This window comes from Prosopis cineraria, unplaced genomic scaffold (genome assembly GCF_029017545.1).
Source record: "Prosopis cineraria cultivar Desert tree isolate PC_DT_omini unplaced genomic scaffold, ASM2901754v1 PC1, whole genome shotgun sequence".
In the NCBI taxonomy this organism is placed as follows: Eukaryota; Viridiplantae; Streptophyta; class Magnoliopsida; order Fabales; family Fabaceae; genus Prosopis; species Prosopis cineraria.
The window spans coordinates 31,619,353-31,638,900 of NW_026555332.1; positions in this window are offsets into that span (position 1 = coordinate 31,619,353).

The window sequence follows — 19,548 nt, forward strand, 5'->3', positions numbered from 1 at the left end:
TTTTGAAAGAAAAGTGGCTTTTTGCACCCGAATGTCCAATCTTAGATCGGACTATCAGATCAAGTCCAAACTTATTCCATTAGCTAGTATATATTGTAAGCTTCGTATAAGCGCTTGAATTACTCTAATTGAATATTGGATGTGGAAATGGCGTGCAGTAGAAGTTCACCTTCCGAGCTATCATATGATAGAAGAAATTGCTATTATATGTGCTGTGGCATATAATGCGTCTGCTATAGCGCATGTGGTATATGCTATAGCGCATGGCCCATTTTCAGAATGGACTGTTGTCTTATTAAGTCTTGTGAATGCATTTGCACTTCCACTAGCCTTCTTATTTGAATATGTGTTTTAAGAAGTTAGGATCTCATGATTTGAGAACAAATAAAGGACTATTACTCTGATATTATTGTATTAGTATTTACTGATTATGTGACTGGTGAAGGTAAAAACCAGTTTGAGCTAAGACTTTACATAGAAACACACTTTCTAATCATTTGGTCAACATATTGACGAAATAGATAAGGTTCTTCCCACATATACAACTTAGCATCATGAAAAAAAACTTTTTCTTTTGGTAAGGCTTCATTCAAATGGTATGATACCATAAACCAAATAGTTGACAATATCTGCATACCATGGTATTTTACCTTAAAGAGTTGCTCATCAAGAAAAGCTCCACCAATAGTAATATTAGATTCAAGTTAGGCATTAGTACTTAACCTAGAGAGATGGTTTGCTACTTAGTTCTCAGTACCCTTCCTATCAATAATCTCCAAGTCAAATTCTTATAGATATAGTACCCATTAAATCAACCTTGCCTTAGACTCCTTACTAAATAAATACTTCAGAGTGGAATGATCAATGTAAACTGTCACCTTAGCACCTATTAGGTATGATCTGAATTTGCTGAAAGCAAACACCACTACATGTAGCTCTTTCTCAATCGTGGTGTAGTTTTCTTTAGTATCATCAAGTGTTCTACTAGTATAGTAGATTAGGTAAAGAACTTTATCTTTCTTTTAACCTAGCATAGTACCTACAATAAAGTCACTATTATCACACATCATAACAAAAGGAAAACTCCAATTAGGAGCCATCATGATAGGTGCAAACACAAGTCTTTTCTCTAACTCTTCAAATTCCTTCAAGCAAGAATCATCAAATTTAAACTCAACATCTTGTTCAAGAAGAGTACAAAGAGGCTTAGCTGTCTTGGAAAAGTCTTTAATAAAGTAGCGATAGAATCCTGCGTGGCCAAGAAAGCTTCTCACACCCTTAACATTAGTAGGTGGAGCAAGTTGTTCAATCACTAAAATGTCTACCTTATCAATCTCTAAGCCATCCTTAAAAACTCTATGGCCAAGAACTATGCCCTCCTTAACCATGAAGTGGCATTTTTTCCAATTCAAGACCAAGTTGGTCTCTTTACATCTTTTCAACACATTAGCCAAGTTGATCAAGCACTCATTTTAAAAATCCCTAAAAATTGTGAAGTCATCCATGAAAGCAAAAGTTGCCATCATACACCCCTAAAAAGTTGCTAGTGTATTGCATAGCCTAAAAGACATGCACTTGAAAGTGAAAGTTCCATAATGACAAGTAAATGTTGTTTTTTCTTGATCCTTTAGAGCAATGGCAATTTTATTGTAGCCATAATATCCTTTTAAAAAGCAAAAGAATTCCCTTCCGGCTAATTTATCAAGCATTTGATTGATGAATGGGGGAGGAAAATGATCTTTTCTAGTAGCCACATTTAGCTTCTGATAGTCTATACACACTTTCCATCCAGTAATAGTGCCTGTACGAATTAGCTTATTGTGGGTGTTAGCCACTACAGTCATGCCTTCCTTTTTTAGAATGCATTAGATTAGGCTCACCTAAAAGCTGTCAAAGATAGGATAGACAATTCCTACATCAATCCATTTTAAAATCTCCTTCTTCACAACTTCCTTCATAATTGGATTCAATCTTCTTTGATGTTCCACAGAAGCTTTATGATTATCTTCAAAGAAAATCTTATGCCTATAAATTGAAGGGCTGATACTCTTTATGTTAGCAATAGTCTACCCAATAGCTCTTTTATGAGCTTTCAAGACTTTCAGAAGTTACTCTTCTTGTTGTACATTCAAGTTTGTAGCAATAATCACTGGCAAAGTATTATTAGCTCCTAAATAGACATATTGAAGATGAGAAGGTAATATCTTCAACTTAAGAGATGATAGTTCTTCAATAGAGGATTTTAAAGATGGTTTATCAAGAGAAGACAAATCTAGATATTCAAATTGAACACGATTTTTAGAATAAACTAATGATGCATTTATGATAGCCATACACTCTTCTCCTTCTTGAGTCTCTAATTGAGCTCCTAGTGATAAGGCTTCCAAGAAATCATTAGGAATTAAATCATTGAATTCATTTTGTGAAACTTAATCAATCATATCAACAAAGAAGCATTACTCAAAATTATTGGGAGACTTCATTAACTCATGTATGTTAAAAGTGACTTGCTTATCATTAACCTGTATAGTAAGCTCACCTTTTTCAACATCAATCAAGGTTTTAATGGTTGCCAAGAATGGTCTTCCTAGGCTAATAGGAATATCATGATTCACCTTATAATCAAGGACAATAAAGTTAACTAAAATAATGAATTTATCTACTTTCACAAGAACGTCTTCAATAATACTATGTGGATAAGCCAAGCTTCTATCCACTAATTGTAAAATCACGGTTGTTGGTCTAGCCCCACCTAACTCCAATTTATTGAAAATAAAAAGAGGCATAAGATTGATACTAGTACCAAGATCACATAATGCCTTATCCAAAAATTTATTTTCAATGTGACATGGAACTGAGAAGCTATTGGGATCTTTCATCTTTTGAGGTAGTTGCTTGATGATATCTATACAACTCTTGGTTAGAACAACTGTCTCAAACTCATTGAATCTTCTTTTCTTATAGAGTACATCCTTCATGAATTTGGCATATTTTGGCATTTACTCTAAGGCTTCCATAAAAGGTATGTTGATATGCAATTGTTTGAACATATCAAGAAACTTTTTGAATCGGCCATCTTCTTGTTGCTTCCTAAGCCTTTAAAGAAAAGGTAGTGGAGGCACATATTTTGGCTTGGCCTCTTATTACTTCTTCTCATCACCAACCTTTTTTGGCTTTATCGTCACTCTTGTTCTCTTCTTGATTCTTCTTTGAGTTGTCATACTCTTTAACCATAATTTCTTCATCAACCAGTTCATCATCAATAATAACATTAATAGCACCATTACTCACACCACTTACACTTAGCATAAGAAATTCAAGTAATTGCATCTCACTCCTTAAAGTGATTGCCTTGTACTCCTCCTTACCATCCTTTTTAGGATTTGGAATGGTATTATGAGGGAGATTGCTTCTTGACATAACATTCTTTTGTGAAGCTAATTACCCCATTTATACTTTAAAATTCTTAATTGCAGTTTCATGAAGAGAAAGAGTTGCTTTAGTTTTAGCCCTTGCAAACTCTTGATTACTTAAAATATGCGATAACATATTTTTCATTCTAGACTCCTCTTCCTTAACCAACATTAGCTTTGGCGGAGCTTAAAAACTCGAAGGGTGAGTTGGCTTGACATTAAAAGATGAAGGTTGATTTGAAGAATTCCTTTGACTCTATAAAAAGTTAGGATGATTCCTCCATCCTAAGTTATATGTTTGAGAGTAAAGGTTGTTGTGAGGATTTTGAAACTTGCCCATATATTGACAGATTTAGTGGTCATATAGAGAGAACATTGATTAGACATATGAACATCATTATAGTAATTGCACATAGTTGGAATGGCATAGACAATGCACATTTTAAGAATTTTCCTTTTGCATTTGAGATTTCAACATATCAAAATGCTTGTTCATTGCATTTTAAATGGCTATAATTTGGGAAGAAGAATCATCTTTAACACTAGTCACCATTGATGTATTCCTTCTATTTGTGTTTTGAGTTTTGTTTGTAGACAATTAATCTAAAAGTCAAAAAACTTTATTGATAAGCATGTTTTGATTCCCTTCATTTGTGATAGAATCAACCATAGCCTTAGAAGAAGGATTCAGATGATTATAGAAAATCTAAATCACTACTCCTTTATCCACCCCATAATTAGGGCATTTCCTCATTAACATCTTATAACTCTCCCAAGCTACATAGAGATGCTTATCTGGGTATTGTTTAAAACTAAGAAATTCATCTCTTGCTTCCATAGTTTTATCATCAGAATATAGTTGAGCTCTAAACTTGTTCTCAATATCCTCCCATGAACCAATATAACCTTTGGAAAGATTGTTGAACCATTCTTTAGCTTTGTCTTATAGAGAAATAGGAAATAATCGCAAGATCAAGACATCTTTAAGTACCCTCTTTGGTATGAAAGAATCACATACTTCTACAAAAGACATCAAATACTTGTTAGTATCTTCATTAAATAGACCATGAAACACCCTATTCATTTGAAGCATTGTGATCATTGCAGGCTTGATGTCAAAGGTATGTGCTTGAAACTCTAACATTCAAATACAAGATTGAGTATGCCTTAAATTTCAATTAACAAAGTCATTAACTGAGGCGATGTCATACTTATCTTCTGTCATGTTTTCATGTTGAATTTTAAGAGTTCTTTTAGAATTTGGAGACTCAGCTTCTTTAAATATTATTAATCCTTTAAGTATAACTTTCAATCCTTTTGGGTTTATGGCTTGCATATGCCAGATGGACCTTGAAGAAGGAAACAAATAAAGAAGTATCAAACTAAACAAAAATACTAAACAAAGACAAAATAAAAATTTAGAGCTAATATCTACAAAGCTTAAGCAAAATCTATTATCACTAGTTTAAGGTTGATCAAAATATTTTCAAAAGCAAATGTCTAGCAACGACGCCAAAAATTTATTGCTCACCACAAGTACACGGGTCATATCAAGTAATATAAGATGAGTAAAATATTGTTTCCTCAGATATTTGCTTAAAAAGAGTGATTAAATAAAAGACTAAGTGAGTTCAACCAAGTTGAGCTAAACATAATTAGGTAAAAATGATTTTCAAACTAAATTAACACTAAAAAAATAAAGAAAAGCAATTGATTCACAAACTTTAAACACAAATTAGGATTTAAGTTTATTTATCCCCCTTGCATTTCATAACACTAAAATTACCTCCTCTCACAAATGCTTTTAATGAAAATAGGTGCTAACCTAGTGTTCTAAAACACTTGCACAAGCTCTTTTAAGTCATGAATAAGTGTTTAGTTAAATTAATTGCCCAATCTCTTGTTGCAATTAATAAAACTCAATTTTAAACACCAATCCTAATGTGGTTATGCAAGGCTAGCAAGTATATCTCTATCTTACTAGCAAAACTATCTATTTAATATACAAATATCAAGTTCTGGCATTATTTTACCCAAGTTTGACACTTAACTTAGCCCTTTCAAGTATAAATCAAGTGAACCTACCATCTAAATGGTGGCCAATCATTTAGAAACATTAAGGAAAGAGCAAAATAAACACACACACATACACACACATCATTAATCATAAAAAAAGAGGAGAAACTTAGTATTAATCTATACAAAGGTTTTAAATAATCCTAAAACAAAGAGTTTTGCTACTCATGAGCTTCCTACACAAAATATTTGGACCCATTTTAGATTACAAAAGAGGAAAGGGAAGAGGAATAGAAAAATAGAAGAAAATGAGCTCCAAATGTCTTCAAATATTTAATCTCTTGATCCTAACTCTTCCAATGCCCAAACCCTAGCACAACCAAGCTCTAAATGTGTCCAAAAGTGAGTAAAATGCCTTCTAAATCAAGCTCTCTACATATAAGTGTCCTACCCAACTAATTTTAAATTAATAAAATGTAGTATTTTTTTACAGTGGTGAAAGTCGCGAACAAAAGTCACAACTTTAGGATAACTTTGATAGTTTTGCATTATTTTTACAACTAATAAAAATTATTCACTTTGTACTTGATTTCTTCATCCAAAAGCTTTCCAAAAATATCAACAAAGCTCTAGAAATGCATCTAATCAAATTTTAAATCAAAATAACACAAAATTAGGCCAAAAATATTAAATTAAAGATAAGAATGCAAACCCAAAGCAAAATGTGAATGCAAACCCAAAGCAAAATGCACATTTTCCTAATTTGGGCAATGAAAATATGTATAATTGAGGCAAAATGGATTAGAATCTAAGTATAATGTGATGTAATGACATGAAACTCTAAAGGTTAACAAAATCCCAATTAAGGATCGGACTGTGGTGCTTAATTAGGATTTTAAAAAATATAGATTGTCTTAAACGCCCTTGAAAAATCAAAAAACCCATATGCACAGCCCTATCCTTCCTTGCTCTATTTCATAGCATTTCCTTCTTTCTTCTTTCTTGTTATCATTCTTTTGCATTCCTTGATGTCTCCTTATTAGCTCTGGTGTTGTGTCAATCACCAATGACAAGTGTGCTCCAATGTTGGTCCCCATATTTTCGTTGCACTCTTTGCTATTGTTCCCTCACACTTTCTGCCATAGCTCCAACAACCATTGCTCGCATTTGATATATTATGCACTTTGCACAACTACAAAGGTAAGGATTTTAATTTGTAAAGTCTGAAACTTATAGTATTTTGTGGTTTTTAATTTTATATCCCCATAAATTCTATAATTGACATTACTTTGAATTTTACTTTAAAGTTCCCCTTGTGTATGCTAGACATTGACTGTGACAGTAAATTGCATATTTACTATTATAGTTCTCTCCAACTTTATATAACTAGGGGAAATCTTAATCGCAAGAAATAATACTCAATGGCTACACTTCTCCCATTCTCTCTATCCCTCTTTCTCATGTCCTATATCCCTCCTTCTCCCTCTCAGTGATATTTGATAAAAGGTGAGTTCAGTAGTTTCATCTTGTGTATTCATTAGTAATGTTAGATATATATAATAGTACTTTATTTTTTTGCTCATGTTCTTTTTGTGTGCAGGACAATGTCTAGGATAAAAGGAAATTTATTAAGGTAGAAAAGTTGTTCAGACTTAAGTAAGTTTAAAGAGGCCTATCGTAGAAAGTATACAACTTAGGATAATGATTTAAGAAAACTAAATGTAGAAGCCATAGCAACAAGGAAAAAATTGTCCTCATAAGAATAATATCTATTTCAAATGATTTAGTCTCACAAAATGATGACATCTATTTCAAATGTCAGGCATGGGGGACTAAAAAGATTGAAAGCATAGATTAGACAACTGTGACATAGACTTCCACAAGTTATGTTTTAGTTATATATATGATGTAAATCAAACAATTATGTATATGATACAACAATTAATCTAAAGTACTTTTTGGCTAAATGTAAAAGAAATTTTACAAGCCATTGATGAATTTTCTTGACTGATATTAGTTAATTCCCAAGTAGTATTAGTGAATTCCAAGTCACGTTAGTGATTCCCATTATGGAAAAGTCACTTTTTCCCAGCTCACTTTTTCCTAATATACATTAGCCATTTCTTCAAGTTGGGTTAATGAATTCCTAAGTGACATTATTGGATCCTAATTTAGATAAGTAACTTTTTCTTAAAAAATTTATTCCTAAGTGGAGTTTCATATTTTTACAGTATACGTTAGCCATTTTTTGGAGTTGGGTTAGTGAATAATCAAGTGATGTTAGTAAATCCCAATTTGACAAGTTGGGTTAGTGAAATTTGACAAGTCACGTTAGTACTTATATTCTTCACTAAAGTTAGTGACTTCTTAAATGATGTTTGTATTTTCATAAGTGGCCTTGGAACATTTCAAAAGTGAGTTTTATATTATGACAACATTTATACTTCAAAGTCTGAAATACTGCGGAAAAATATATTCTCAAGTGAGGTTCTATGTTTTTACTAATTATAGTAGCAATATTCTTATGCTACGTTAGTGACTTCAATAATCTTATATGATGACCGCATTCACACTTGCACATATTTAAACTTGAAATAGATATCAGCATTATATTGCATTGATTTCAATACTTGTACACTATATTTACATTCCTTTTTACACATAAAATATCTCATCTACCTAAATGGTACTTATGCAGTCTTCTTCCCAAAAAACAACGTAAACTACAAATCTATTTACAAAACTTGTCACCTCCACAAGTACAAAAGATATGTTGTGGATGTCTATATAAAAAGTCATTTAATAGTAAAATTTTACTGTAAACTTCAAGTCAGCTACCATACATTCAACTCTTGTCATTGGTGACACCATTTTCAACAACTCTACATGATTTATGCCTTCTCAAATCAATTTAGAAATTAATCTCCCACCTTTATAGGTCATCTTCTCTTGTGATTCTTTTACAAAATATCCTTAAATGTGAAAATAAAAAATTACTTGTTTTGCTAAAATACTTGCCATATAGGAAATAAACTTGGAACAATTAGAAGCAATGCACAAATTTATTACTTCACAACCATTCTTCCTGTAATCCCAGCCATGACTACAACAATTCAGCATTTATGTTGCATTTTTCAACATTAATGCATTTTTCATCATATAATAGAAAAATTCAGTATCCATATTACATCTTTTTTATTTTTCACTCACTTTTTTTAATACTATCATTCTCAGAAATCATTTAGTGTGTATCTATATATAATCTATTAATCATTAAAAAGATTACTTTTTTCCTTAGCTATAAAAGAGAAATAGTGTAAGATAGTATTTACAAAGATATAAAAATTCTTTCATGCGTACATGATAAAGGAGATATAAAAGATAAAGAAGAGGAAATTATAGATTTTTCTTGACTGCATAACAGAGGAGAAGATGTAAATGAAGCAATACATGTAACTACCTATTACTAAGAGAGGAGAAGATGATGACCCAAATAATGATCTACTCCACTAATTTTTCACTCATATTTTTTGTGAATGAGGGCACATGAGAGCAAATTTTTCATGCTAAAAAAATAAGAATAGAGAACACGGCATAAGTTGTTTTGCTATTACTTTTTAGTGTTTACAAAAGGGGAAATTTTGTATAGATATGTTTTTATCCCATGGTCCTTAATTAAAATTTCAAAATGTTATGGTCCCTAATTGAAATTAATATTCCTAGGAGGTCCTTAATTTTCATTTTTCCTAAATTATTTGAGAAATTCTTCATCAATAAAAATATCCCAAAAGTTCTAAATAGATCATACTATAAAATTTTCACTCTAAAAAGTCTAAAAACTAAAAAAACAGATAAATAGAAAGAAATATTTGAAATTTTTACCTATTCTTAAAAAAATTCAAATCATTCCTGAAATATCTATTACAAAACCAATGCAATAAAATCTATCTAACCTGCATTCTTTCTCTCTCACGCCCTCTCTACCATGCTGTGGAGAATGTGTTTCAATTGTGTGTGTGATTTAGGTTACCCATCATTTAATTGGAGTGGGCCATAGGCCAACACCAATATTTTCTTTTCTTTTCTATTTTGTCTTTTCTTTTTTACTTATATATTAGGTAAAATGACAATTAAGTCCTAAAAGATCAATTTTATACTGGTTAAGTCTCAAGACATTCTGAAATACTAATTAAATCCCCAGGTCCTTAAGTGACATTTTAATATAATGAGAAATGACCGAAACACTCTTAATTAGTTGGTGAAATTTTGAAATTGCTCCAGTAATTTGAACCTGAGACATTAAATTTTGAAACTTCCTCATGAATAATTTGCAACTCTTACTTGAAATTTTAGACTGAAGAACTATTAAATTCTTAAAAAGGTTATTGTTCTATGACAACATTTCAGTAATTTACAACTGAGACACCCAATTTTGTAACTTCCTTTCGAATGACTTGCAACTTCTATTCAAAATTTTGGACTAAAGAACTATTGAATTCTTAAAAAAGTTATTGTTCTAGGATAATGTTCTAGTAATTTGTGACTGAGACACTCAATTTTACAACTTTCTCACGAATAATTTGCAAATCCTACTCAAAATTTTGGACCGAAGAACTATTAAATTATTAAAAAATTTATTATTCTAGAATAATGCTCCAGTAATTTGCAACTGAGACACTTAATTTTGCAATTTTCTTATGAATAATTTGCAACCCCTACTCAAAATTTTGGACTAAAGAACTATTGAATTCTTAAAAAAGTTATTATTCTAGGACAACTCTCCAATAATTTGCAACTGAGATATCAAATTTTGTAACTTCCTTGCGAATAATTTACAACTCCAACTCAAAATTTTAGACCAAAGAATTATTGAATTCTTAAAAAAGTTATTGTTCTAGGACAAAGCTTTAGTAATTTGCAACTAAGACACCAAATTTTGCAACTTCCTTATGTATAATTTGCAACTCCTACTTAAAATGTTGGATCGAAGAACTATTGAATTCTTAAAAAAGTTATTATTCTAGAACAATGATCTATTAATTTGTAACTAAGACACCAAATTCTGTAACTTCCTTGCGAACAATTTGCAACTCCTTCTCAATATTTTAGGTGGAATAACTATTGAATTATTGAACTTGCAAAGCTATCAAATTATTTTAGGACATGACTCCAGTAATTTGCAATTAAGATACCAAATTTTACAACTTCCTTTTAAATAATTTGCAACTCTTTCTTAAAATTTTGGGTGGAAGAACTATTGAATTGTTGAACTTGCAAAGCTACCAAATTATTTTAGGAGATGGCTCCAATAATTTGCAACTAACATACCAAATTTTGCAACTTCCTTATGAATAATTTGTAACATCTATTCAAAATTTTAAGACGACACACTTTTAGTGATTATAGAAGATATGAATTGTACATGTAAGCATGTATTAATCATCTAATGCATCTACACATATCAGTTGTCCACAGACACAAAAGCATGAACTTGGATTTACAAAAGATGGGTTATTATGTACTGAAAAAATCTTCTAATACTATCCATATATATCTATATAAACCTATATATGTCAACCAAATCCAAGTTAATCTAATATCATGTTATAGAAACATCAACTTAGATTTACAAAAGAGGAGTTACTATATGCCAAAAAAACCCTTAGAACTACCCATATATGTATGTCACCCAAATCCAAGTTTATATGGTAACCCATTTAAAATAACATCGACTTGGATTTGGATTTCTACACCTCTTCCATGTATGACTTGCTTCATGGCAATGAGAACAATGATAAACCTTTTTCTACTGATATTAAGACTCGGTCCTCACATGATGAGGTCTGCTAGTTGGTCAAGATGTTGTAGAAGGTAGCAAAAAGTTTTAGTTCATGAGCTCAAAGACTGTCAACACATTTGGCTTTGGCATGTCATGGGCCTCAACAGGATGCATAGTGCCACTGTATATTTTCTCTTGTGAGATACAAAGATAACATTCCTCGACATAGTTATACACATTACCATGTACTTCTTTAATAGTTGCACAAGCATGTAGGCAAGGAATGCTAAACATTTGCCAAACTTTGCTTGTACATTTCCTTAGTATCAAATTCACACATACATTTCCACATGGTGTCCGAATCAATGCAATATGTGAGCCATGTAGCTAAACTATCATAACTTATGTCCTCAAAATATTTTCCTTTAACTTTGCTTCAACATTTGGACCAACTATGCTTTTTCACTTACTCATGATTGTCTTAATTGCAAAAAAATTCTTGCTCAACTTGTCTATATGCTCATTTATAAGAAAATATATATTATAGCTCTTCTCCTCAAGAATCCATACATTGAATGATTCAGCCAAGTTGGTTGTTATCTTAACCCATCTTCAGAATGAGAACAACAATAATGCCCATCAGTCAACATCGCCTTGATTTTCAACCCATCTTACTAATTATGGAGAGAACATCCTTAAATTTCCTATGGCTATATGAAATTCATACCCATGCCTTGCATAGGTAATGTGATCAAGAAACTTTAGGGCCTTTTCCTTGATGTTCCTTTCCATTCCCCTACAAACTTTGTTAAACTCAGAGTTAAAATTCTCCTTGACATGTTAATAGCAAAATGCATGCCTATCGCCACCAACTATGGCTTTATAAGACCTTGTGTAGCATATGAATTCCCAGCTGAACATCCTACTCTACATTTCCATTCGAATCATGTTTATTGCTATCATTCATATTCATGTTAGCATAATATTAATCATTCAACTATTAAAAAAAAACTTACCCATCAATTGAATCTCTTGTTGCCTCTATACTTTACTGTATCTTCCCAATTATGCATACATGAGAGAAATTATTATTCAACTTCATTAATTGATTTATCCCTTTTATCTTCTTTAAGGTCTAAAAATGCATTACAATCAAACTTTACTATGTAATTCAATTCTATTCCATTTCAATCACAATTCAAGCATGATGAAATTAATCTAACAAGTTCTTTAAGAGACATTCTTTCTCTAATCATTCTTCCATTACAACTCCCCCTATCATAATGCATTGTCCCATACATATCTTTTACAATATATCCACCAAAATGAAAATAATAAAAAACTTTCTTTAAACAACTACTTTCCAATAACATCAACCTACAATAAGCAAAATAAAATGTCATACTATATCGCTCAAAAATAAATTACTTTTGACATCAGCGATTTTGCATCAGAGAAATAGTGATAACATTCCATCTTAAAATATGGATACTCAATGATAAATTATTACACTTTTAGTTGCAAAATGTTGAATCTTCATGCCAAATCTTTAGAAATGTGAAATAAAAAAAACCTTTCATGTTCAGTTGCAAAAAACCATTCCATCTTTTTCCTTACAAGTGTCATTTTGCAAGAAATCAAAGCTTACTTGGGTCAATCTTTTTATTTAGATGCAGAGATTTGCAAAAAAAAAAACTCTATTTAAACACACTAGCCAAACAAACTCACGTAGATAGAGAATAAGAACTTACTTGAGTTAATAATTAAGGCAACTCTACCTCTTCCAAGCGCAACTCTATTTCAAAAATGGGTATTTTTCAACATGTCTCTCTACCACTTACATGCAGCTCTCATTAATGGTAGAAAAGAGTTTGCTCAAGAGGGAAATGTTAGAGCTGATGAATGTATATGTTATATTTAATCATAAGGGTATTTTAGTCATTTATACTATAACTTTCATTTCTGAAAAAAAAAGTTTAGGACTTCTTTGGCATTTTAGAATTACTTGGGATCTAACTAGATCTAATTACTCCTTTTGGGACTTAATTGTCATTTTCCCTATATATTACTCCCTTCATTCAAAAATATAAGACATTTTTTAAAAGAGTTGGATATTAAAAATTGTAAAGCATTTTTAGCTTTTCAAGGTGTAATCATTACTTTTTTTTAAAGTGTTCCTATTGATGAATGACTTTATATTTATTGTAGGGTATTTAATGGGGGTAAATATAAAAGGATATGGTTAGTTTGAAAGTAGGGGACTATTTTATTGGGATGAGATTTGGTTAAAAATGCCTTACATTTTTTGACGGAGGAAGTACATAGTATATACTCCCGCCATTTCTATATATAAAAGAAAAAAAATGTATCACACAATTTAAAAAAGTTGGTTAACCATAATAATTATATCTAAAAATAAAGAAATTGGATTAAAATGCCCTATGTTAATCAACATAAGCATGTATTAATTATTTCTCATTAATGTAAATTATGAGGGGCAATTTAAAAAATATGTAATAGATGCTTATTGAAATATGTGATTTTACTTATATAAAAAATTAAATAAAAAGTGATAGTTTATCTTATAAATAGAAACGGAGTTGTGTGTATATATATATATATATATATACTCACACACAATTCATTTTATTTTGTTTGGGATTAAATCCTTATAATTTATCTTATTTTAGTTAAATTTTCTTTTTGAACTTATTTTAGTATTTTCAAAATGTATAATCCTCAACAAATGCTCAATATCTATCCTTTGAAATTTCCTATAATGAATTTATTATTTAGATATTAAAATTTAGGATTTTATAAATTTTATTTATAGCCAAAACCTTTTACTTTATTTTTTCTGTGGAATAACTTTGATTTACTATACTATATTTATCCGTATACTTGCGATGCCTTTAAATTTTACGAGTATCAATATATATAGAGTTGATTGGTATATAAGAATATACAAAACACGTTCTTAATATACAACTAACTTGTCTATCCATGGAAATTTGGGTAGACATGTTTTATTTTATGAACTAATTTTTAGTTACTTTTTAATAAATTAATATTATAATTAAACTTAAATTTAATCAATATTTAATATATATGGATCCAGTATAACTTCTTATACTATGCATAGTATTATATATATTTTCAATATTTGTCCACATAATTCATTAGGCTCTAGGTAAATTTACTTTTTTATATATGTTTCTTCAATTTTTTTAATTTGCACACTTTAAAAGGTTAAGATATTGGGAAAAAATAAGTATAATCCTTCAAAAAATGTTATCACATTTTTAGAACCAACAATATGATTTTGGCCAATGGGCCAAGCCCCTAAAAGAGTCACAGGTTAGGTTGCATAATTTGGGCTCAATTGGATGCGGATCTATTTTAACTCGCATCGTCTATATGAGCTAGCCTGCTTATAATTTTTTTAAATATTTAATTGGATTTAATGTTTATTCATTCCTCTTTTAATCTTGGAAGAATCGCATTCATAGACTTTCTAAAAGAATTATTCACAAATAAAGACCAACAACAATTTATCATTCTATTAAAAAAAAGTTGCTATTACCATTTTAACAGTAAATAATTCCATATTAGTCCTTGCTTGTGAATAATTCTATTGGAAGGTCCTTAGATGTGATTCTTCCTTTAATCTTCCTCATTTGATAGTATAATGTCCACAAATAACCCACTAATTAAAATACACTACCATGATAATTGAAGATAATATCCCTAATTAATCATTATCATGGTGGAATATGTTTAACTATGGTTACAAAGACACAAGGACAAAAGAAAAACTCTTGAAAACAAGATCCCAAAAGAATCAATTTCCAAAGGCCATTGAGCTCAAAAATGTACAAGATCAAAGTAATCAAACAAACAGAAATAATAGATAATCCTATAATATGATTATTCAACATCATAGGGACTAAGTAGTCATTTTCATGACCTAGGTATTTAACCACAATCGACCTCCCATAATAACAATTCAATGTATTAATTTTTGGGAGTCAACATAAGATTTCAATCCTTAATTTATCATGAATAATAATATCAAATTCACATATATAATGTCAATCAGAATATTTCTAACCATATTACAAGCCCTTTAGGTTTGAATTAACAAAAAACCAGCTTGACATTGATCCAATATTCAACAATATCATAGCACATAATTCATCCACAATAACAACATTAGCCTCAACACAAACTCTCATGAGCTTGGTTCACAAAAAGACTCGGTGGAGAACAATCCATAATCACAATTTTAATTGTATCATAGATGTGCATGTCTCTAAGTTGGTAATAAATATATATATATATAGGCATAATTATTTAAGGGCATGTAAAGCAGGTATAAATTGCAATTATAAATCATAATAACACATTTAAGTATGCATGATCTATAAATTCTCTCCTCTTATCTCCTTATTCCTTATGATTGAGTCCATGGCCACAATTCATAATAGGACTAATTTGTATGACTGGACTAGTCCCTGCTCTTTAATGTTAGAGGAGTCACCTAGCAAAAGATCACCACTCCCCTTACTTGAACTATGGCCTCCACTGCTAATCAAATTCTTATAGGATGTCATAAGTATTGCTGGTAACACATATCCACTCACAAAGTGAGTATTATTGGTTAAGTCAAAATCACACAAAACTCCTGTCAAAGCAGGTGCCACAACTATCCAATATTGGGAGCTACCCAAGTGTTGCCCATGCCATGTGGATTTACCCTATAATCATCTCCTAATTAGAGTGAACTCTCACTCATTTTATTTTACAATCATGCCATCAATGTTCTCAAATTCAATCATGCATAAAATTACATTATCACATGCCATCATATTCACACTCTCAATCATCATACTAAATTACACAAACTTAGGCATATTTTTCAAACTCAGACTTCATAACTTCCATATAATATAAACCATTCAATTTATATCCACAATTTTCAACAATTCAACTCATACCCACTTCACACATTTTTCTAAAAGTATAAAATGACATTTTCATAATTAACATACAATTTCATACATACCAAATATACCAACAAAATACTTAAACAAGCATATGAGGGAATTTAGGTTTGCATTTACTTCTATCCCTTGAGTCACTTAAAAAAGCCACCTATGGATTCAATCCAATTTAAAGCTCTCAAATGCTTTAAGAGCTCAAAAAATTTTAGTTTATAATTAAACAACTCAAAAAATATCAATTCAATAGCAATATCATAACTTTCCTAACTACTACTTTCACTCAAAAATTTCAAAAATTCATTTTGTTAAATAACCTTGCTATCTAATGGTTCCATTAGAACCCAATAAGCATAACTAAACCTGTTATCCACTAAGTCAACCTTCACACTACCCATTTGTACCCTAGGGTTTGCTCAAATCAACCACAATTGAATAAAACCCCCCAAATAATTCGAATCCATTGTTATAGCATCAGCAACATTTATACACTCCTAACAACTCTATATGATCCCTCTATTACAAACAACACTTTTCCATACATAGCAACAACTAACATATTTGAATCAAGGGATAGGAAATTTAAAAACCCATAATGAAAATTAGGTAGAAAACTAGGAGGAAAAATTTAAAAAAATTAGCAAATTTTGCATTATTTTTAAGAGCTTTCTTTCCTAGTTTTCCTTTCTTCTTGTTTTTCTCTCTCTCTAAACAAAGGGTAAATTTTGAATTCATAGCAAAGGTCCCCTTAAACTTAAAATACCACTAATTAAGGATAAAAACACTTTAAGAATTACAAAGATTAAAGAAAAATAAAGTATTTATTATCTATGATAAAATAAAAGGAAAATAACCTGAATGATTGAACATTAATCCAAATAGAAGTAGATAACTCTCTAGTTTCCAAGCAAAAACCTACATAAATCCATCAACATCATCAAGTTCCTGGGAGATCACTTCACTAAAGATGTAAAAGAAATAGGAACAAAGAAGTAATGTACATGCATTATCTATATATGTTGCTTCTCCTGCTATATCTGCTTCATTATTTCCTCTCTGCAACTTGTCGGGAATATAGCCAAAGACATCATGCATACATATTGAGCTATCAAGCTATCACAGGGCAGCTCTACTTTAGCAAGAAATTCCATAGAAGATTCATACACTGATGATCACTGTCATTTCTTGCCAACAAAGAGAAGCCCTATGGCCACTTTGCTTATTCTCTTTATCTCCATCCTCTCGTTACTTAATCTGCACTTTCATTTCAACTTAAGCATGCACGAGGGATGGAATATTAAAGCAATTAGCAAACTCATATATAAGCTTCAAGGTTATGCCTTAGCTAACTACACTTGGTCCTCTTTATATACTGTTATGGTATCAAAGTACAGGTCACTTTCCTTGCATAGCATGGCTTGCTCATTCATGACTGGAAATGTACTCTTGATCTCTCTGAAAGTAAATAGATTCCTCTTTCCGTCCACTTTCTTTGATATGCTTTTGGGAATCCAGGAGGGTAAAAGTTTAGTGTCTCTCTATATCCCGCTGAATAGAATATACTGTTGTCTTTTCCCCCCTCCTTTACCCCATAGCTTTTGTCGGCTGGCTTTTCAGTTTAACCAAGTCTAACTTGGAAAACATATTTTAAGCTCTTGAGTCACATTAATGTAACTAGCCAAGTTTATAGGTAGATTCTGAATGTGATTTTGCAAGGTGATCAATGTGCTGATAGTATATATTTACTATTGTGTTAGTTGAATTAGTAACTAATTGAAATAATATATTGTCCATGACCGTATAATTAGTATATAACAACTTTTTCAAGGTAAGCTAATCAATGGCATTATTTAAGGTGTTTTGTATCACTTACACAAAGTATTTGGTCACTGATATATTATTAGATTATCTAACTTGGATATAATCTACATTTGGAAGGATCCATTTTGAAAATCATCATATGCTGTTATATTTACATCAGTATATTAGAATGTATTCTAATTAGGAGCTTTAAAATTCTATTGAAAACCCTCTAGTGTGATTTTGTGTGAAAGTTGCTGGTAAACTTATCTGCAATTCTAATCTGGTGTTATATTATAGTGAAAAAAAAAGAAAATTGAGATTTCTCAACGGTTGATAAGGAAATTAGTCGCTTATCCTCAAAATTAAACTAAGCTAACCCTAATGCAATATAGGACCAACTCTAGGTCATCTCCCAAGGAATGGTCTTAATCTAATTAAAAGTTATCTAGTGAAATAAATCACCCAAAGTTGTAGGAATTTAGTTATCTAATTATCTAAACTAATTACCTGATGATTAAAATGCTAAATAAAGTGAGTGAAATGCACTTCCCTTTTCACAAGAGTAGAACCCTAGAGATTAGTTGATTTTAGACTCATTATCTTCTCATGATTAGGTTAAGTTTAGCTTTTCTTTTTTCTTGACTAAAGCTGTCATGACTTAAGAAAATTAAGCCAATTCACCTAATTAGCTAACCTCCCTAAGTCTTAGATTAAAGTCCCTATTTTAATTAACAAATTGGTATAAAAATTAGCCAAGTGATTCACTCAAAATCTCCTCTCAACAACCACGGTAAAAATTAACTAATTGTGAGTAACCACAAGATTATGTCAAGCTACTCAACAACACAAGTATTAATACCACAATATTATGCAATATTAGCATAAGTAATTCACTAATTGAAAAACACAAGATTAAGTGCCAAACAAAGAGTGGCAAAATTCAGTTATGGCTATCCAAGGAAGAAATTAAATGAAACAATCCTCTCTCTTTACATCAACATCAAATTCAAATTAAAATTTACAAGCTAAGATGATTAAACTCTAGATTAAGAAATCTAACCATCTAGTAAAAAGAGAAGAGAATAGGAAACAAAAGAACTTAGCTAATTTGAAACTCAAGACTCATCCTCCATCTTCATCTCTCTACGATTCCAACAAAGAAATTAGCCAATCTTCATCATATTCAAGAACCCTAGTGATTGCTTGTGAAGGCCAAACTTCATAGCTCTTGAATGATGGAAACGAGCTTCAATCCTTATGAAAATGGAAGGGTTAGGATGAAATTGGGGAAAGGAGAAGAATGGTGTGAGTTTTGTGGACGTTTGGTGGCTAAAAATGGAGGTTAGGGTGCTAGAAAATGAAAAACAAAAGAGAAAAAATGAAGAACACTATGAACAAGAGAGAGAAAATGTGGAAAATGAATGAAATGAGTGTTGGATCTCTATTGGGGCTGAATGGATGTACTCCTCCTTGTTTCCCATCAGCTGAAGGCTTAATTTAAAAATAAGAAAAGAAATTAAAATGAAAATGAGAGCCT